The 21980-nt window shown below is 41.7% G+C and overlaps 1 long non-coding RNA gene across 1 annotated transcript; it reads left to right on the plus strand.

Moving 5' to 3' along the window:
* The first annotated feature begins 777 nt into the window (after window positions 1-777).
* LOC117088646 lies at window positions 778-21739 on the plus strand. The gene is made up of 3 exons (XR_004439259.1): window positions 778-1029; window positions 21454-21457; window positions 21729-21739. It is a non-coding gene; the product is annotated as an uncharacterized LOC117088646 (long non-coding RNA).
* Window positions 21740-21980: the final 241 nt, after the last annotated feature.

A 21980-nucleotide genomic window follows, 5' to 3' on the forward strand; every position in this document is an offset into this window, starting at 1 on the left:
ACATGTTCATTATCTTGATTGTGGTGATGATTTCACAGTTGCCACTTATCAAATTGTCCAATTTAAGTACTGTAGTTTTTCTATGTCACTCACGTCAACAGAACTGTTTTCTAAAATGTAGAAAAAAAAGAAAAGAAAAAGAAAAAAAGGGTAAGGGCACACAGCAGTTATAGGCACACAATTCTGAAATCCAGCATGTGCTGCCAGCTCTGTGATTAGGGCTCAATCCTAATGTCTAGGTCGAACACTATGCTAATGTCTAGGCCTTAGGATTCACTGTGGCTCTTGGCTCCATCTTCTGAAATGCTCTTTTTTTTTCATAAAATGTGGCCCCTGTGCACACTTGAGTAATTTTCTCACTCTGTTTCCTACTCACAGAAATTTGAGGTTTTAAAAGCTTCATTTTATTTTTTTACTATCTATCCCTTTTATTTCAAGTAAGGTATTCCTTTGAAAGTGTTGTATTTTATTGTGTGAATCAATTTGTAGTTCATTCCATTAGAAAAGCCACAAATCTCTTCCCAGATATCTCTAGCTTAGACTCCCTATAAGGCATCTGAGGGACAACGACATGAAGACTCATCTTACAGGGACTTTTCTTCTGTTTGGAAGGGCAACGCCTTCTGAGACCATAACACATGGTTTTACAGTTACATCCTTGGCTTCATCTTTCGTTCATGCTTCCCTGATAGTGCCCTGGAGGTTTTTTTTTTTTTTGTTTTTTGTTTTTTTTTTGCATAGGGGAGGGTTGGGTCTGGAAGGTATTTCTTACTTTTTATATTTTTTGTATTGTTATCTGGAAAGCCAAGGAAGGAAAACAGTTTTATTTTTAAACCTAGCAAGACCTAGCTCCTTTATATTAACAATTCTTTCTTTACTTTATTTAGTTCAGTTTGTTTCTCTACTTACATTTTACTGTAAGTGGCAAATCGAGCCAGGCATCAGCCTCAGCCTCCCAAAGTGCTGGGAATACAAGCATGAGCCAGTGTGCCTACCCCAAAATCAGTTTTTAACTTGTCTATGTAGTCCGTAGCACAGCACCTGGTTATATTTGCTGTAGAATTATATTTTTCAGTTCTTTATTTTTGTTTTTTTTCACATTTTAAATGATGGGCATAGGTAGTTATGGTTATTTTCATGTTTTCGTATTAGATGGGTTCCAGTGGGGAATCTTGAAGCTTTCTGCATGAAAAGAGAGTCATAGTTTTTACAACAGATCTATGACATTTTGAAAAATTTTTCTTTTAAAACTACTTGAGCACACAATTTGAGACACTGTAATTTGTTTCTATTCCACAAGGACATTCACAGGGGCCAGGTAATAGTTTATAAAATAAACACGGAGACCAAAGTCATTTGAAATTCAGACTGATTTTCTCTCTTTTTGGGGGGAGATCACGGGAGGTTGTTGAAAAAGATAAACCTTTCATTCATTTTTATTTAGGGCCATTCTTGCTAGCAAGGGAAATTTAATCCATTCCAACCACCAAATCATTGACTGTACATTTATTCATTAAAGTAATCAATCAGTAGGAACAGGGTTTTCTTTCTTTTAATATATTAAACGGTAAAAATGATGGTTTCATAAAAGTGTCTAGGAATTTTCATTTCTTATCTTAGGTCAGCTGTCTGCAACAGTGTAATCCCAACTGTGGGACTTTGACATAGCTTGCCTGCTTTTTCAGTTGTTTTATGTGCACATGTGCCATTTGTCCATATATGTAGCTTCCTATACGCCCCGTGCAAGAGGAGAGTGCTGGCAACAGTAATTCAGATTAAGGGCACAAGAGAGAACAGAAGCATCAGAACTGGCACATATCTGGAGACAAACACGGGCACTTTAGTGTCAGCAGTTGTTGCACTTCTCCAACTGTCCCTGCAACTGCTCAGTCCTGGTGTCTATGACTGACAAGCCCTGTGGTCTGTCCTCTGTCATAGACCCTGGCAGGAACAAATCCACTCATAGTCTTTGAATTTCAAAAGCAGATCATAAATGAATGCAATCACACAATTATTTTTCTGTCATCATAAACAATTTATGAGGATGGTCTTTGATATTTTTTAAGATGGTTGATATTTTAAAGAAAATAGCACATTTGGCCAGGCGCTGTGGCTCATGCCTGTAATCCCAGCACTTTGGGAGGCTGAGGCGGGCGGATCACCTGAGGTTGGGAGTTCGAGACCAGCCTGACCAATATGCAGAAACCCTGTCTCTCCTGAAAATACAAAATTAGCCAGGCGTAGTGGGAGGCACCTGTAATGCCAGCTGCTCAGCAGGCTGAGGCAGGAGAATCGCTTAAACCCAGGAGGTGGAGGTTTCGGTGAGCTGAGATTGCGCCACTGCACTCCAGCCTGGGCAACAAGAGTGAAATTCCATCTAAAAAAAACAATAGCACATTTAAACAGTTGTTATTGCTGCAGAACTTGCACACAGAAAAGCGTGCCAGTTGTAAACATACATCTCAACATTTCACAAAGAGAACACACCTGTGTAACCAGCATCCAGATCAAAAAGCGCCCTCTCATGCACCCCTTTCTAATCCTTCTAGTTACTGATCCTAAAAGTAACCACCACCTTGACTTCAAATACCATAGATTAGTTTTGCCTGTTGCTAAAACTTTATATAAACATAGTTATATGGTAAGTAGCTTTTTTAAAGCATTTATTTTTAAAGCTTTGTTCAGGCATGATGTTGTATGATACATTCCACATATTTAAAGGATACAATTTGATGAGTTTTGACATGTGAATACACCCATGAAACTATCACCACAATCAAGATAATGACCATATCCATCACTCCCGAAGTTTCCTTATCTACCCTCTCCCTGCCCCTCCTCTACTCTCCCCAGGCCACCACTGATCTGCTTCTGTCACCATAAATCAGTTTTCATTTTCTAGAATTTGATGGAAGTGGAATCATAAGGAATGTATTCTTTTTTTGGTCTTTCGCTCCCTATAATTATTTTGAGATGTACCCATGCTATTTCGTGTATCAGTAGTTTGTATTTTTATTGCTCTTTAGTATTCTGTTGTTTGGACACACCACAATTTCTTTATCCACTCCTCTGTTAGTACTTTTTTGCATGTGGCTGCCTTTACTTAACATTATGCTTGTGAGATTCATTCTTAGTAGGACATTTACGGAAGAAAAGGGAAAGATACTGAGTAACATACCAGGGGATAAAACTCTACACCAGAAAAGACGAATCAATCTACATTTGTGAGGCTATGGCCAACTTAAGTCATTCATATATTAGTTCAAAGCATTTATTGAACATCTACTTTGTACAAGATGTGTGAGACAGTGAGTACACATCTCACTGTATAGTGGAAGGGTAGATTGTATTACTGTTCCTACTTGTTTTCTGCCTTCCCTTGTAAGGCACTGTGAAACCCCGTCTCTACTAAAAAATAGAAAAAACTAGCCGGGCGAGGTGGCGGGCGCCTGTAGTCCCAGCTACTCGGAGGCTGAGGCAGGAGAATGGCGGTAAACCCGGGAGGCGGAGCTTGCAGTGAGCTGGGATCCGGCCACTGCACTCCAGCCTGGGCGACAGAGCGAGACTCCGTCTCAAAACACACACACACACACACACACACAAACTTCTTCAATGAAGCATTCCAGAATTCCTTCACATCCTTTAATAATCTCTATTTCCCCCTGTGAATTTCCAGGCTACTGTGCACATAATTTGGATTACACAATTTAGTCTTTAATTACATATTGCATTGCAACGCTGGCTAGTTCTTTTGCGTGCTGGTATGGTTAACTGATCGAGTAGGAAGCCTCCCGCTCCTTCCTGGGGCATGTCCCGGCACCTAGCACAGTGCTGAGGATATAGTAGGTATCCAACACTTACTTGTACCAGTACAGTCACTGTATACAGTACTGCAGTTATGGACCCCAGCTTTTTAAAGTCTGAAGCTTACACAATTTGAAGGAGCCTTTTCCTTAAAGGAAAAGACTACAAGATTAAGAATACAAAATCAGGAGCCAAAGTGAATATTTAAGTGAATATATCCCTAAGGCCCCATTTTGGGGAAGACACTTTCACAGGAGAGACTCTGGAGCTCCAGCAGCCCTGAAATGGACAAATCTAGAGGTGCTTTTGGCCTTCGCAATCCACATCTGTCACATACAATCTGAACTTCAGGCCTCATTCTCTCTCCCAAAGGCGCACCTTCCCTACCTTGGTAAACCGGCAAGGACCTCCCCCGATTTAGTCTGCACCAGCTCACAGGGCTGGGTGTGTAATTGCTACGGAGGAAAACGCTGGTTGACAATTAAGGATCAACAGTGTCATTGATCTTTTGCGCAAGAGAAGAGGAGCTTGTAACAGCCAAAGTATCTACACATTTATGTATTATGTATTTATTCTATAAATGTATTTATGCCTTATATGGCATATGTCATTTAAACTGGAACAGGCAGAGTGTCAATTTATCATCTGAGCACGGTGCAGGGGGCTGAGCCATTTCCTCTCCATCTAAGCTGTTGTTTGGAAACTGACCAGCTGGTGTCACTATGGGACCGTGAATACAGGCATCTTCAGGAGCCCTTGGATCAGAAGAATTTTGGATTGGCCTTGTAGCCCTGGGAAAGACACCCTTCCTCCCACCAGGCGCCAGCTTCCGCCCGACCTCCTCTCTCCCCTGCCTGTATCGTTTGTAAAATTGAGAACTAGCTGACGGATTTAATTTTGATGGAGAATTACCTGTAGGCAAGAGGGCAATCAAACCCATACTGTTAAGGGTGGGGGGGCGGGGGCGGGGACAAAGGTAATGAATCTGTTCTGTACGTTTAGCGAATGGAGAGTGTCAGGCTAATAATCCATCAGTTCCTTTTTCCTATGCAATAAGCTTCCGTTACATCTTGTTAGGTACAATGAACTCAGCACCATCTATAAGGGGTTGATTAACCAAGCAGTGCCTTTTCCAAGCTTCTCATTTCCCGCGTCCTTTTTGCCACCTGCCCTTCATCATTTGGACCATCAAGGAGTCCCAGGTCTCTCAGTCACCAAGTGTTAGCAAATTATGGAGGTTTGATATGGGAGAAGCTTGAGAATAAAAGTAAGAAGTGCTTTGGAATTCACTGCAGGTGGAAGGCATTTCTGCCTGCGTTTCCTGTCACTACTGAGAATCATGCACAGTCTTTCATGGGCCACAGGTGATCAGATAAAGCTCTCTGAGTTTAAATTTTGTGAAAAGAAGAGTCCTGCTGACCCAGGATCATTAACTGGCATCCCCAGTTTGCCAAGGCTGCCATCGTAAAGTACCACAGACAGAGCAGCTTCAACAGCAGACATTTATTTCCTGACAGTTCTGTAGGCTGGAAGTCCAAGAGGAAGGTGCAGGCAGGGCTGGGTTCTGGTGAGGCCTCTGTCCTTGTCTTGTAGGTGGCGCCTTCTCACTCTGTCCTCATGCGGTCTTGCCTCTGTGTGCTCCCACCCCTGCTACCCCTTCCATGTCCAAATTTCCTCTTCTTATAAAGACACCAGTTAGCTTGGATTAGGGCTCACCCCAGTGGCCTCATTTAACCTAATCACCTCTTTAAAGGCTCTATCTTAAATTCATCTCATTCTGAGGTACTAGGGGTTAGGGCTTCAACATAAGAATTTGGGGGAAACATAATTTAGCCTCTACCCCTGTCCCCATCCCTTCACTGGTCTGGATTGAAGTTGACCAGTTTGAGATACTGATTCTCTGACTGAAATGTGTCTCCTCAGCTTTTATTTTGTTTTATTATTGTTTTTCAAGACAGGGTCTGGCTCTGTTGCCCAGGCTGGAGTGCAGTGATGTGATCTCAGCTCACTGTAGCCGCTACCTCTTGGGTTCAAGTGATTCTTATGCCTCAGCCTCCTGAGTAGCTGGGACCACAGGTGCACCTGGCTAACTTTTTGTAATTTTTGTAGAGATGAGGTTTTGCCATGTTGCCCAGCCTAGTCTCAAACTCCTGGGCTCAACCAATTCACCTGCCTCGGCCTCCCAAAGTGCTGGGATTCCCTTCAGCTTTTATATGCCATTTTGAGTAGCATGGTTCATACTCACCAACAGCCCATGATCCTCCTCTTCAGAACCATGAGAACATAAAGAATTTCTTCTTGATGCCCAGAGACCCTCCCTGAAGACCACAGAACCTGGGAAGACAGAGGGACCTGTTCAGGTGATAGGACCTAGGGCCTTGCCCAGGGTCCCTAAAGAGTTTTTGATTGATCTCAGGATTCCCTAGCTTGGTCTTCTTTCTTTTGTCTTCAGGTTTTTGCTGGAGTGCAGTGGTGCGATCTCAGCTCCTGCAACCTCTGCCTCCTGGGTTCAAGCAATTCTTGTGCCTCAGCCTCCCTAGTAGCTGGGATTACAAACATTTGCCACCACACCTGACTAATTTTTGTATTTTTAGTGGACATGGGGTTTCACCATGTTGGCCAGGCTTGTCTTGACCTCTTGGCCTCAAGAGATCTGCCCACCTCAGCCTCCCAATGTTCTGGGATTACAGGTGTGAGCCACCGTGACCAGTCTTCAGGCTTTAGATATGCATTTTAAAGAAATTATTCTGCCAAGATGTTGTAAAGTTAACTTATAGAAAATAGAATTGATGTAAAAATAATTGAATTCACAATGTATTTTTGCTATGCAGTACAGAAAGCTTTCACCTTTTACCACATAAAAGTAAAGCAATACGAATTAAAATAATGTGCCGATGTTATGCTGTTATCAAATTAGAAAGTAATAATGTTCATGCTAGAAAATTTAGAAAGTATAAACAAAAGGAAGAAAAATCAATTATATGCAGCTCTTAATATAGAGTTATTTATCTCTTCTTTACTTCTTTTTAGGTATAAACATATTTTACAAAAAAATATATAGAGAGAAAGATTATACTATAATACTGCTTTTCTTGGGGGGGGTTGTGGAATCTTGCTCTGTCGCCCAAACTGGAGATCAGTGGTGCCAACCTCCAACTCCCAAGTTCAAGTGATTCTCTCACCTCAGCCACCTGAGTAGCTGGGATTACAGGCACGTGCCATCACATCCAGCTAATTTTTGTATTTTTAGTGGAGACAGGGTTTTGCCAGGTTGGCCAGGATGGTCTTGAACTTCTGACCTCAGGTGATCCACCCACCTCGGCCTCTCAAAGAGCTGGGATTATAGGTGTGAGCCACTGTGCCCGGCTTATAGTACTGCTTTTTAACAAAGAGAAAAAAATTACCCCCCCCACCCAAATTAGCAACTTAATGGAATTAATGAATCCAGTCATGTATACAATAAATATTGCTTGCCTACCATACCAGCACTGTTCTAGGGCTGGAGACATGGGGGTGAACAAAATAGGCACATTCCCTGCACTCACATTCTAGTGGAGAGACGTAAACAAGTAGCAAATCAATATGTGCAGCATTTCACGGATTCCAAATGCATATACATTTTTAGAGTATGTCTGATATTGGGATGCATCTTAGGGTCACTGTTGGTCTGCAGTGGTCACTGCCTGAAAATGTATAACATCAAAAACTTCAGGATAGGTATCAAGAGCATGGAAGAAAATCCCAGAGACAATGTGGCCCACTCTCTTAGCATCTATGAACAAATGGTTCTGGGGTGGAAGTCAGGGCAGCAATGAATTAGCAGAATGTAGCAACCTCCTGGAAGTGGGAGTTGAGTTGTCCTGCACTACATCGTGTATAGCCAGCCAGGAGGCCAGCACTGGTAACTTTATGGTCTCTTATGAAGTTATTTTAAGAAATGCTGCAAAACCAATGATCTTAAGGTACCGAAGATGACATTGTTTGGCAGAACGTAAACATAAGACGGCTCTAAGTCAAAAAATGAGTCACATGAGTGGGATTCTGTGAGAAAGTTTTAGGAATATTTGTTTTTTTTTTTGTTTTTTTTTTGAGATGGAGTTTTGCTCTTGTTGCCCAGGCTGGAGTCAGTGGCATGATCTCCGCTCACTGCAACCTCCACCTCCCAGGTTCAAGCAGGTCTCCTGCCTCAGCCTCCCGAGTAGCTTGGATTATAGGCATGCACCATCACACCTGGCTAATTTTTGTATTTTTAGTAGAGATGAGTTTTGGCCATCTCTACCATGTTGGCCAGGCTGGTCTCGAACTCCTGACCTCAGGTGATCCACCCGCTTCGGCCTCCCAAAGTGCAGGGATTAGATGCGTGAGCCACTGCACCCGGACTGTTTTAGGAATATCTTAACTGATCTATTTCATGTCTTCAAAAGGCATGCACAGGGGTGATACATGATAAAATATATCCCCAGTCAGCTCTAAAAAGCTCTTTCAATGAGCGTAAAATGATTGTCTGTGTAGTAAGAAAGCACGGTGTCCTTGTAGAGTTAGTAGTGGTTTTCTCTTAGTGGAATATAAAATGTGGCTGCGTGCCGCAATCCACAGTGTCTTAGATTTTATGAAATATGGTGGTCCATTAGGCAGTAATAAGTGGATCAGATAAATTTAAGGTAAACTTGAAAGCACCCAGCTGGTCAAAGTGATTTGCATGGTGGGATGTGGAACTCAGCTTCGGGTCTGCCTGCAGAACCGGGAGCACCTGTGTTTTCGTCTTGGCTCTCCTGTGAAGTTCCTGTGTGATTCTGGGGAAATCCTTTAATTTCTCCCAGTCTCAGCTTTCCCACTGGCCAAATGATGCCATCCTGCTTATTTGGTAGGGGGTGAAATGATGGTCAGATGATTTATGGGTAACGAAGGTCACCTAAGACCATCCTGCGGGTCTGTGCTTGGCGCTGGGAGTATAGCACTGAAGAAGGCAGAGATGGTACCACTCCTTCAGGGGACAACATTTGATGACATTCCGTTCCAGTTTCCCTCACGTATCCAGGGGACTTTTTCTGGTTCTTTCTGCTTTCTCTGCCCAACTAATAAAAAGTAATGTGCTATGTGTCAGGAAGTGTGTGAGCATTTTTCATCACTCATTTAAGCCATATTTGAAAAAAATAAGTGGACACTATTAAATTGATTTTTAAGACCTGAGAATTGTTTAATTCTTTTAACATTTGTATTGGGCCTTGGCAAAAATGTAAAACTAAAGAAGTTGACCTTCAGAAGGCCAAATATCGTTTTGGATAAATTTCCTCTTAGTGTTGTGGATATAACCTTTGAAGGAACTAGTGCCTCTAATTCCTTCACCCCATCCTTTCCCTGCTCTCCTCCCATCTACACATTTGTGTTTTCTTTTTCTTTTCATTTTTTTTCTTTTTTTCTTTTTTTTTTTTGAGATAGAGTCTTGTTCTGTTGCCCAGGCTGGAGCACAATGATGTGATCTTAGCTCACTGCAAACTCTGTCTCCCAGGTTCAAGCGATTATGTGGCCTCAGCTTCCCGAGTAGCTGGAATTACGGGTGCCCACCATACTCGGCTAATTTTCACATTTTTTTTTTTAGCAGAGATGGGGTTTTACCATGTTGGCCAGGCAGGTCTCAAATTCCTGACCTCAAGTGATCTGCCTGCCTCAGCCTCCCAAAGTGCTGGCATTACAAACACGAGCCACCGTGTCAGGCCCATTTGTGTTTTCAAATTTTGCTTTTGGGAGCTAGCTTATACTAAGTGGTAAATGACTAAGAAAAGCCTTGAAGTACAACCCTTCTGAAATGTTCGCATTTTAACTGGGATCAGTGCTTTGAGGTAAAAAATATATATATATTTTACACATGGATTTCAGGTCATTATCCTTAAATGAATAACTTGATTTCCATCCTCCTCCCCCATCATCCTTCTCCCCTCCTGAGGGCTGTGTAGGGATACTTAAACCATCACAGTGATGATTGCTTACTTTGCTTTCAGTTAAGGTTGCTTCTACTAAGGAGGAAGTTTTGTTGTTCTATTTATTTCTTATTACAATTATCAAATATCTCTGAAACTCAAACACATTTTTAAGGAAAACCTCTTCCTTAACTCTTAACAGCAAAGGCCCTACGTCTAACCCCAGAGAGTTTTATTTTACATTTAATTTATTTGAGTGCTTGTTATCTACGTGTTGGAATATGCCTTGCATTTTTTTTGAAAAAGTAAAAATAATACACATGTAAAATAACATATTTTATGGATATTCCTAATTCTCACATCTGATTCATTTTATTGAAGGACAAAATATTGTGATTCCTTGATTTAACCAAAAGAGTGGCCTTGTTTTGGCTTTAAAAGAATTTCTCTCTCTTTGCTATTAACACCAACTGACAGGACTGTAGCCAACAAGCAGCGCCCGTCATCTTGAACAGTGACGGATGTTTGTTATAGCCCAGGCTTGACTAATATTATCTGTGCAACTATGTTTTTATCATCAAGTCAGCCTAATTTGATGTGAGTTTTGGGAAAGAATGTTCTCAACACTGAACAACGACCAAATAAAACCACTTTTATTTGGTTAACCGAGGTTTAATCAATAAACACATCACCATTAAATGTGCTGCACTGCCCTGCGTTGTAACGTGGTTGTTCTCTCTCTCTGGTCATGCATTTTGTCACTTACGGGATGGAAGTTCACTGCTCACAGCAGTTTTGGCACTTGGGAAACAGAGGCACATGGATAAAGGACTCTTTTTTAGCTCGAATTCTAGAGACATTTAGCCAGGTTCTGTCTCCGCTCTATGGGCTTCAGTGAAGAGCAGTGGTCAGGAGAAATAGTCCATCTGCACTCATCCTGCAGCTGAAGAGGGATGAGAGCAGGGAGAAAGGAATCAAGAACTGCCTTTCCTATGGAAACACTAACCATTTCAACAACATGAGCGTCACAACATGCAATCCGATGGAAGAAGCCATTGTGTTAACAGATCCACTTCCATTCTCTTCAAAGTGATTTCTTTTTCCTCTTGGACTCCCACTGGGGACCAAAGAGTGAAGAGCCTTCAGGTTCATTTAACGTTTACTATGCCTCAAGTGTTTCCTTTGATGTCTGCATCATTCCTCTCATTTAACAACTGAGAAAACACTAGGCTCAAAAGGGTTAAATCACTTGTCCAAGGTCACACAGATGTCAATAGAAGAACTAAGCTTTTGATTCCTAAAATATATATAATTTTAAAATTATTATATATTATATATATAATTATATATATATAATTTTCTAATACACATATTAGAAAATCACACTGCTTATTTGTATAGATAACAGTCCATATTTGTAGAACTTTAAATCTTGTAGGCTTTTTTATTTTTTTTGAGACGGAGTCTTGCTCTGTCGCCCAGGCTGGAGTGCAGTGGCCGGATCTCAGCTCACTGCAAGCTCCGCCTCCTGGGTTTACGCCATTCTCCTGCCTCAGCCTCCCGAGTAGCTGGGACTACAGGCGCCCGCCACGTCGCCCGGCTAGTTTTTTGCATTTTTTAGTAGAGACGGGGTTTCACCGTGTTAGCCAGGATGGTCTCGATCTCCTGACCTCGTGATCCGCCCGTCTCGGCCTCCCAAAGTGCTGGGATTACAGGCTTGAGCCACCACGCCCCGCCTTTTTTTTCTTTTTTGAGATAGAGTCTTGCTCTGTAGCCAGGCTGGAGTGCAGTGGTGTGATCTCTGCTCACTGCAACCTCCACCTCCAGGGTTCGAGCGATTCTTCTGCCTCAGCCTCCTGAGTAGCTGGGACTGACTACAGGTGCGCACCACCATGCCTGGCTAAATTTTGTATTTTTAGTAGAGACGGGGTTTCACCATGTTGGCCAGGATGGTCTCCATCTCTTGACCTCGTGGTCCACCCACCTCAATCCCCCAAAGTGCTGGGTTTACAGGCAGTATTATACTCTTTAAAAAAAAAAAACAAAACAAAAGAAAAACCCTTCCTGCCTTAAAGGTAGAAGCTACTGTTAGACACTTATGGAAAAGCGGAAGACGAGTGGCCTTTGTAATTAAACAGTACTGGGCTTGAAGCCCACAGCTAGGGTGTGGCCTTGTGTGACAATGCTTTTCCCTCCCCCCACCTCATGTTCTTCATTTATAACAGGAGAATGCTGCTACTGAGAAATTGTGGACACTCTATAAATGTTACCTTGGGATAGTTCTAAACATATCACACGAATTGATCACAATGAAGGAATTTTTTTAAGTATGTTGAATATTTCTTTAAGGTGTTATTTAATTAATCTCCACATTTTTATAATGTTCATGCATGATAATTTGAGCAGAGAAGTCGAGTTGATAATATGCCCTATTAATAAAACAGGGTCAAATTTAATAGACTATAATGTAAAGATGGGAACAAATTATAGTTTTCCTTATTGTTTTTACTTGAACGTGCATAACTCAGCCTCCATTCTCATAGATGACAGAAAGACACTTACATTTGACAAGTAAAGATAATTGTCTTTTTCTTTTTAAAATAGTCCCTTCCAGATAAATTGGTTCAATTAATAAACTTCAGATTCCCTCTCAGGGTCTTTTCTCCCACTCATCCTTCCCACAATGTCACCTGAATGAAAGGAGAAGCTCATGAATTTCTGGGGAGCTGAGACACCCTCTCCTTCCTGGTCACTCTGTACCCTGCACAGGGACCTGCTGAACTGTGTTAGGTCCTGTGTGGCATCCTTCTGGTGCCTACTGGGGCATTCTGTCCCCTCAGACTCTGAGATGTCTTTGGACTGACCCCAGAACTCCTCAGGCCATTGGTCCCCTCAGCACTTTCAGTTGAGAGTCTGTTGAAGGAAGCAGGGTAGCTAAACAAGCAGTGAGTACATAGCATAACAAATGCTACAATGGAGGAAGCACTCATTGCCAGGAAGTACCATTTCTATGAAAATGGAAAGTTCAAAAACAGTCATTACTTCGCTTTTGCCGGAATCCAGGTGACTTCCGGCATCAATGTAGAAATCAGGGGTGCTGAACCCAGACTCCACTTTCTGAGAAAGGCTACCTGTGAAAACTGGCTCTGGAGCTGCAAGCTGAAGGAGGTGCAGGAGGCAGCTGGCCAGACCAAGGGTTTTGAGAGCTGGGGATGGAAAGGAGGAGTGCAAGTGTCCATCAGAGACTCTAGCAGGTGAGAGGGCCCAGTGGGAGGCTTTTTTGAGAAACTGAAAGGTGGGGGCTGGTGCGGTGACTCACGCCTGTAATCCCAGCACTTTGAGAGGCCAAGGCCAGTGGACGGCTTGAGCCCAGGAGTTGGAGACCAACCTGGGCAGCATGGTGAAACTCCATCTCTATAAAAAATTTAAAAATTAGCGGGGCATGGTGGTATGTGCCAGTAGTCCCAGCTACTTGGGAGGCTGAGGTAGGACGATCACCTGAGCCAGGAAGTCAAGGCTGCGGCGAGCCACAATTGCTCCACTCCAGCCTGGGTGACAGAGCAAGACCCTGTCTCAAAAAAAAAAAAAAAAAAAGAAAGAGAAAAAAGAAAGGTGCGGCACCATGTGTGTGGGTGGAGCTGGGAGCATCACACAATCAGGCTGAAGGAGGAAGCTGGGATCAAGTTAAGACAGGCTTTGGTAACCATGGTAACATTGGTCACCATAGCCAGTCACTGTCAAGAGCACTGGGAAGCCATAGAAATCTTGGAAGCAAGGGAATGACATAATCCCCCTTGTGGGACGATGACTGAGCTGTATGTACATGATGGGTCTGAGGGCCTGTTGTAAGAGGTCTAGGGATTTATTAGAAAAAATATATGATTAGCTTAACAAAAATCTCATTTTAATGGCATGGGTTGGCATCTAAGATCGTGAAACAGAATTCCTTTTTTTTTTTCTGGAAAAGTAGAAGTCAACAACATACACTAAAATGTTATCAGAAGAGTACTCTAGTTTAACATATGGATACTTTTATATTCTATATATTCCATATAATGTATTCTATAGTCCATGGCTCTTTCTATCCACTCTCCATTGAAAATAAATTATGGAATTATTGAAAAATAAATTATGATACTAAAAATCCCAATGAATAATAACTTAAAGATAAAAATGCATACATTTAAAATCTTGTCAACTGGTCCATTACTGTAGGAGCTCTTATTAAGGTTCACATATATGCACCATCTTTCCCGGACTCAGATCATAATCTCCCGTGTTCTTGTGACACATTTTAGACAATAAAAATGATCAGAAGAGACATGTGATGCTGTAAGACACTGAGATTTGGGGGACAGTTTGCTACCCTAGCATAACCTGGTCTATCCTGGTTAATATAACTCTACTACATCATAAAATAATATACCAAATATGGAATTTTTAAGTATCTCAATCACTTACACAAATGGAAAATCTGAAAACAGTAGTTAACTTGCTTTGGCTGGCAACCAGGTCACTTCTTGATGAATGCTTCCTAGGCTTTTTTTTTTTTTTTTTTTTTTTTTTTTTTTTTTTTTGAGACGGAGTCTTGCTCTGCCGCCCAGACTGGAGTGCAGTGGCCGGCTCTCAGCTCACTGCAAGCTCCGCCTCCCGGGTTCACGCCATTCTCCTGTCTCAGCCTCCCGAGTAGCTGGGACTACAGGCGCCCGCCTCGTCGCCCGGCTAGTTTTTTGTATTTTGTAGTAGAGACGGGGTTTCACCGTATTAGCCAGGATGGTCTCGATCTCCTGACCTCGTGATCCGCCCGTCTCGGCCTCCCAAAGTGCTGGGATTACAGGCTTGAGCCACCGCACCCGGCTACTAGGCTTTTAGGTGTGCCAGCGATGGGAAAACTGAGGATGATGAGGAAACAAAGGAAAAACAGAAGAGAAGTCTTTCTCCAGACCTGACTTGGGAACTTCCCCTTATCTCATCCATCTCCCTTCCCCAGCTTCCTATCTCAACCTCATTAAGCTCAGCAGGAGACACATTGGAAGAATTTCCCTTGAAGAAATATTACTTGTTACTTTCCAATAAGTGAACTAAATGGATTTAGCACCTGGGCAGTTTGTGCTAAGATGCTTATCAGCCCGAGCTGATGTGTTCACAAGTTCTGAGCAGTGTGCAGGGGGATATCCAAATCCTGTTTACAGGTGCTTGAATGACACAACCGTGAACAATAATTTTAGTCAAAGCGTGCAAAAGTCGAGCCACCAAAATGCATCTTTTTAAAATAGTACTATATCAGTAATTTTGCCCTATTTAAATCATTAGAACACTTAAATTCTGGTATCTCATTGTATCAAAATGCTTTGGATGCCTGTTCATTAAAATTTTCTGCATGTTATTCATCAGCATCTTGTGTGAGTTAGTTCTTGGTAGTGATTTTAACATGCTTCATCCTTATTTTGTGTTCTTTTATTCCTTTCCTTGCATCCATGTGTTGCAAGGCTTTATCTCTAAAATGCTAATAGAATTGTTACTGGAGGAAGCAGCAGCTACAGAAACAGGCTCTGATCTTTTGGTACAGTTCTACTCTAGTTCCTATGCTAGCAACAACTGAAAAATTAGAAAGCAAGCTCTGCACGACTGATGGCTTGATAAGCAAAGTGCAAAGACTTGCACAGAACAGGCCAAAACATTTGCTGCTTCAAGAATAGACAAGAAAAATAATAATACAAAAAAAAAGAAAAAAAGAAAAAAAAAAAGAAAAGATGTTGGGATCAGGGGTCTTTCACCTAAGGAGAAAAGCTTTGTGTTTTCTGCAGATTTCACCTGTCACTGACATTGTACGTGAATAGTGACATTTAGTAAAAGACTAAATGAAGGGAATAAAGTTTACGGCTGCATGTTACTTATGATTATGTAGATTATAAGGGGAAGTTGGATGGTTTCCTTAGGTTCTTTGGAGGGAAGTCTACAGTCAAGTTTATGAAATGGAAATATGGTCCTCAAAGAATAACCTCTCCTACAGCCCAGGGAGGCATGTGTCCTTCTAGAAATCTGCTTCCCGTTTTCCATGTTTTTTGTCATTTTATCTAACTATTCATTTATCATGCCAAAATTATTTGAAGCAGTTTATGAGTATTTGGCTTTTAGATGAAAAAAATCCTACATGGTCATGAAATGCAAATGATTATTGAAAGTCCTAGCTTTCCAGATTCATACTTACCCTACTAAGCTTTAGCCACTCATTTTATCTACAGAGATACATTTTTATTTTATTTATTTACTTTTTGGAGACAAAGCCTCACTCTGTCACCCAGGCTGGAGTGCAATGTCATGATGTCATGATCTCAGCTCATTGCAACCTCTGCCTCCCGGGTTCGAGCCGTTCTCCTGACTCTGCCTCCCAAGTAGCTGGGACTACAGGCGTGCACTACCACGCTGGCTAATTTTTGTATTTTTAGTTGAGACCGGGTTTCACTATATTGGCCAGGCTAGTTTCAAACTCCTGGCCTCAGGAGATCCACCCGCCTCTGCCTCCCAAAGTGCTGGGATTATAGTCATGAGCCACCCTGCCCCGTCCAGAGATACATTAAATATCTCTTATTATTATCATTGGTGTTTGTCTATGGTTATCATCCACAAATGAAGCAAGCCAACCACCACCTTCAAAAGGCAGGATGTCTTACAATTAATTCATCAGAATCCCAGTTGGAGCGGCTTAAGGCTTTCGTACTTCCCTTCGTTATGTAGCATCAAAGATGAGACACTGGGCACTGCTTGAGATAAAATACCCAGGAAATGGTTATGGTTTATGCAGAGACACAAAGTGGTGTTACTTGTGCTTCTCCCGGCTGTGGGGGATCTCCAGTTCATCTTTCTGTGCTGAAGAGAAAACATAATTACTGTGTTCAGGTTTATGTTTTAAAATCTCCTTTTCTTGAGATAACTCTATGTGACTGTCAATGCTCCTAATGGAGTTTGAAGCCCGGCCATTTAAACAAGGGAGTCATCATGTTGTGCTGGCCTCCGTGAGCGCACTGTCCCTGTCCAAGCCAATGTGGCATGAGACAGCCTTCCAAGTTCTGGGCTCAAGCTTTGGATGTGCAATCATGTTTCCTTTGGAAAATAATTTTTTTTATGACTGAAATAAGATTGATTTTCCTTCTGTATGTTAGTTGCACTTGTGAAAACAGCTTTAACCGAATTTTAGGGTCATTCTAACGTAAGTCATTTCTACAATTAAAAGTGTTGTGTTAACTATTTTGCAGATGAACACTTCCTTCATCATGTGTCCTTCCCTTCCTACATAAAAACAAATAGAATCTTTTTTATTTTTTATTTTTTAGATGGAGTTTCACTCTTGCTGCCCAGGCTGGAGTGCAGTGGCACGACCTCGGCTCACTGCAACCTCCACTTCCCAGGTTAAAGTGATTCTCCTGCCTCAGCCTCCAGAGTAGCTGGGATTACAGGGCACCTGCTGCCATGCCTAGCTATTTTTTTTTTGTATTTTTAGTAGAGATGGGGTTTCATCATGTTGACCAGGCTGGTCTTGAACTTCTGACCTCAAGTGATCCTCCCGCCTTGGCCTCCCAAAGTGCTGGGATTACAGGCATGAGCCACCGTGCCTGGTTGCAAAAAGAATATTTGTATGTTCTCTGGAGAAAAGGTCAGAGGCTCTGTCTGGGTATGTGTGTGTTTTCCGGAACATTCTTTTTCATAGCAGTCTCTGCGAACTTCCAGATTTATATAGCCTGTAAAGGTGAAAGCAAATGTAAAGAACGTTGTTTGGTTTCCTTAGAAGAGAGGTGCAGAAAATTTATCTGGTTCTATTACTTGGACAATAAAATAAATCTTAGAGATTTTGAGCCATTTTTAGAACATGTTCTATGTTACTCCAGTTAGCAACTTGCTAATTTTTTATTTTTATTTATTTATTTATTTATTTATTTTTTGCAGTTTGGTACAGGAAAGTTTATCTGGTGTTAGAACAGACAAAGCAAAAATTCCCTCCTTTTTTGAGAACCAGCTCCTTAATTGAGGTAATATGAGCCACCTCACAATATTTTTGTGAGGGTTAAATGAGACAATGCATAAAAAAAAAAGCATCACATCAAACATAAAATAGTCACCCCATAAATATCTATTGCCTTTCATCTTGTTCTCTGACATTCTCTGTCCTTAAGAAAAATCTTACATTAGCCTTATAGTCAATGAGACAAAATGAATGAAGGATGGAAAAAGGAAGGGAGAAAGAAAGAGAGGAGGCCAGGTGCAGTGGTTCACACCTGTAATTCTACCACTTTGGGAGGCCGAGCTGGGTAGATCACCTGAGATTAGGAGTTCAAGACCAGTCTGGTCAACATGGCCAAACCCCATCTCTGCTAAAAATACAAAAGATTAGCAAGGCATAGTGGTGGGTGCCTGTAATCCCAGCTAGTTAGGAGGCTGAGGTAAGAGAATCGGTTGAACCCAGGAGGTGGAGGTTGCAGTGAGCCGGGATCGTGGCACTGCACTCCAACCTGGGCAACAAGAGTGAAATGCCATCTCAAAAAAAAAAAAAAAAAAAGAAAGAGCGCGCGCGAGAGAGGAATAAAGAATAAAGGAATGGTATCAACATCACATGAAAACCAGTTCAGAAGCACAATTTTAGTTAAAATGGTCACTTGGTATCATGCTAACCAAAGTAATTGATTCAGCCTTTAAAGAAAAATTGGTTGCCAGGTACTGCGTTAGGCAGTGGGTATTAAAAGGTGAGCAGTTGGGTTCCAGCCCTCTAGGAGCTCAAGTTCTATGGAGAAATAGACACAAAAATCAATAGCTCCAATACACTATGCCAAATTCTGTAACAGAGGAAAGGCTGAACATGGGTGATGTTCTTACACTGAAAGGATTACTTAGATTTAGAGCCATGAGCGCCGATTGTCTCTAGCACATTACAGATATTTTGATGCAATGCTTTTCCCTTGTGAGAACTCCTTGTCATTGGATGGACAAGTTAGGATAATTTGTTGCTTAGACTCAACTTATTTTGGCTTCTGTAAAAATTATCTGAGTAGCGAGGCAAAATGCTTGAGTATTAGGGATAACCATAGACATCAGTTTCCTCAAGGGGTAAGAAGTTTTATCATTTGCATTTTCATCTGTAGCAAAAAATACAAATGAGTAAAAGATCAGGACCCAAATGAAGCATTTCACCACCTGGGCCTCTAAAATAAGTTGGCAGCTCCAAAGAGAAGATGTAGGTTGAAAAGAGGCCCCTATCCCTCATAGCTTTAAGCAGACCTGACAGTTTCTTATTTAGAGAGAGAGTGTTCCTTAGTTGACATGAAAAGTTTTGATGACACACTGCCCTAATTATCCCCTACCCTCTGGAAGAGCTGAATCCACAACCCAATTCTGGGTGACATGTTTTTGCCCTTCTTTCTATTATCAGTCTACACTAACTGGTCATCACATCAAGTTAACCTGCAAATACAAACTCCTGAGCCGTTTAATGAGACCCTGATCTATGGCCAACTTGAGGCCTTCCTTGCCCATCTCTTCCTCCATTGAACAACATCAAATAATGCTTCCAATAAAATTGATGCATCTTTGTTAGAGATGTCAGGTTTAGGGGTGTCTGGCCTCTGAAGCTGGCTAAGGCATGAGTCCTTTTCTAGACAAGGTAGAGAGCTCACTGGAGTGATTAGAGCAATTATTCAGGGTTACCTGTCATATTTAATCAGCTCTGGCCCATGTGGTGGGAAGAGGTGACCTAGACCTGCCTTTTCACACCAACTATTGCTGTCGGATGGCATCTTTGCCTTCAGCATCTCCTTAGATATGCTCGAGTTCCAAACATCTATTGGCAAAACTTAACTTTCTTGCATTTATTTTTTTATTCTATTTTAGTAGCCCTGACTCAGAGGAGGTCAGCTGAGGCTTGTTATGATTTATTTTTCTTCTGCAATTTCTCTTTTATCCTACCTGACATATTTTATTGCTAAATTTCCCATGTGATAAAGCAAGAGTTCCTCTGAGTTACGGAAAACTTCTTATTTCCTTTCATCCCATCAAATCATCCTGAAGAGCAGATAAAAGCCTTTTAGCGAAATCTGATATTACTGAAGAAGGAAGGAAATTCTAAAACCATAGAAACATGGCTTATATCTGGTGCAGAAGTTATTGATGAAGTAGACTTTATTGTTAGCATTATGAGCCTTATCATCATTATTATTATCATCATCATCATCTTCACTGGCATTAATTCTTGCTTGCACCTCCATTAGGTACTTGTGTGTATGCGAGCAGCACTAGAAATGCCATAACAACGGAATCATATGTCCACAGTCCTACCTCTTTGAGCCATGCAATTTAAGGCAAGTAAATTCAAACATGCATTAAAAGTAACACATTACATTTTGAGTAAAGAACAAACAAGATCTTGGATTGTAAAAATAATTGAAACATTGCCTTTATGTATAACATTTTATTTTTTTAAGCGTGAGAAGTGAAGGAAAACCACAAGTGCTATGTATGGCATCCAGGAGAATGTTTTTACCCCCTGCTTTAATTTCTCGGAGGGAGAATTAGGGCAGAGATGGGACATTATATTATTAATTACTTTAGAAAAGGGACATTGATGTCTTGTGTGATAGGGCATTTCAGCCGTATTACCACCAAAATTAAAATTAGGTGTTTTGGTAATTTTTATAAAAGTGAGATGATTTTCTTTGGCTAATGATAAGATTGGGATAGCATCTCCTTGGTGATCAGAAATACCCTTGATATATGACAAAGTATGTGACTCAATCTGGGTCAGTGAAAATTTTCTCTCCCTCTGATTTCTATTCATTATAAGTAAAAACTCACTCTAGAACTCTGTGGGAACTCCTTTTATTTGTGGCCCAGAAATAACATTTAATAGTTACTTGTTATTACTCCCAAATCAACACATTTCCAAGCAGAATCAAAGCAATATCCTCTGCCAGGATGGATCCAGGAAAATGGTAACCACTCATGAAAGCCGTTGTTCCTTTTGTTCTTCTTGCCAGGGGTAGCTTTTTGGAGCACCATCATTTACTAAAACCTGCTTTCCATTCTTGTTGGACCCATGTTGCCATTGGGAAGTATTTTTTTCCAACTAAAGTTGTCTCAAGTGTTATTTGGGGCTTGGGAGGGTGGGGTGGTCCCACTGAATTCCATAGTATTTACTGCCTTACAAAACAGATATTACCTTTTATTATTATTTTTCCTTTTCTGCATGAGTTCTGTCTATGTAACCACACATTATGTCTTTTCAGACAGATGTGACCTGGTGGAAGTCATGTAATCTCACTGAGCTTCAGAGTCCTCATTTATAATGTGGGGGGTAGTAATACTATCTTCCTGATCCACTTCACAGGCTGTTTTGACACGAAGCATGAGATAATATACGTTGAATGAATGAATGAATGAAAATGTGTTGAAGAGTATAACATACTGTGCAAATTTAAGTCCACAGGTGCCTAGAATGGTAGATCTCTTCAACATGACCTAGCCCAGTGCTATTGTTTCAGAGATGAGGAAACTGGAGTCCCTGCAGGTAGTCACAGAGTGCCTTAGTGCAGCTGCACCTGTGTTCAGGTCTCTGGACTCTCAGCCTGGTGCTCTCAGTTGTCTACCATGTTGCTTCTCTCATCAAGCAGGGCCTTCCATGTGATGGGCACCAAGTAACTGTTGGATTATTACCAGACCAGAGGCAGCACAAGCAGAGGCAGCACAGCCCGGTCTCCCTTCGGGGTGTGAAAAACTGACACCTACCTCCTTTCTTGAAAGCAGAAGGTGACAGAAAGGTAATGAGAGGGTTGGTGCCTGTAGGAGGGATGGGAGAAGCAGGGCTTCGGAGGATGAAAAGGAGTACCAAAGAGGATGGCCAAGCCCTGTGGAGATGACCTTTGCTGATGTACATTTTCCAGGTTGGTTATGGGTAGCTTAAGGTGGGGAAACCTTATGGGGATTTATGCTTGAATGGAAAGCTCACTTTCCCCCTTCCGGTAGTACTCTGCCTTCCATGTGTGACCACTCGTGCCTGCTATCCAATGGGTGACTCATCTCATTTCTGATAGGAACTACCTGCAGGCCTAGGACTCAGGTTAAGAAGTTGCTTCCAAACAGCAAGGTCATTATCAGTCTCAGATCCAGTTCATGGATCTGGCACACCATAGCGGAGACAGATCAGAATTCAAAGATCTGGAGAGGTAGCCGTTTTGAACATCAAGCTTGTTGGGGGGAGATGGGAACCAGAGGGGC

The sequence above is a fragment of the Trachypithecus francoisi genome, unplaced genomic scaffold (genome assembly GCF_009764315.1).
Source record: "Trachypithecus francoisi isolate TF-2019V2 unplaced genomic scaffold, Tfra_2.0 Lachesis_group10, whole genome shotgun sequence".
In the NCBI taxonomy this organism is placed as follows: Eukaryota; Metazoa; Chordata; class Mammalia; order Primates; family Cercopithecidae; genus Trachypithecus; species Trachypithecus francoisi.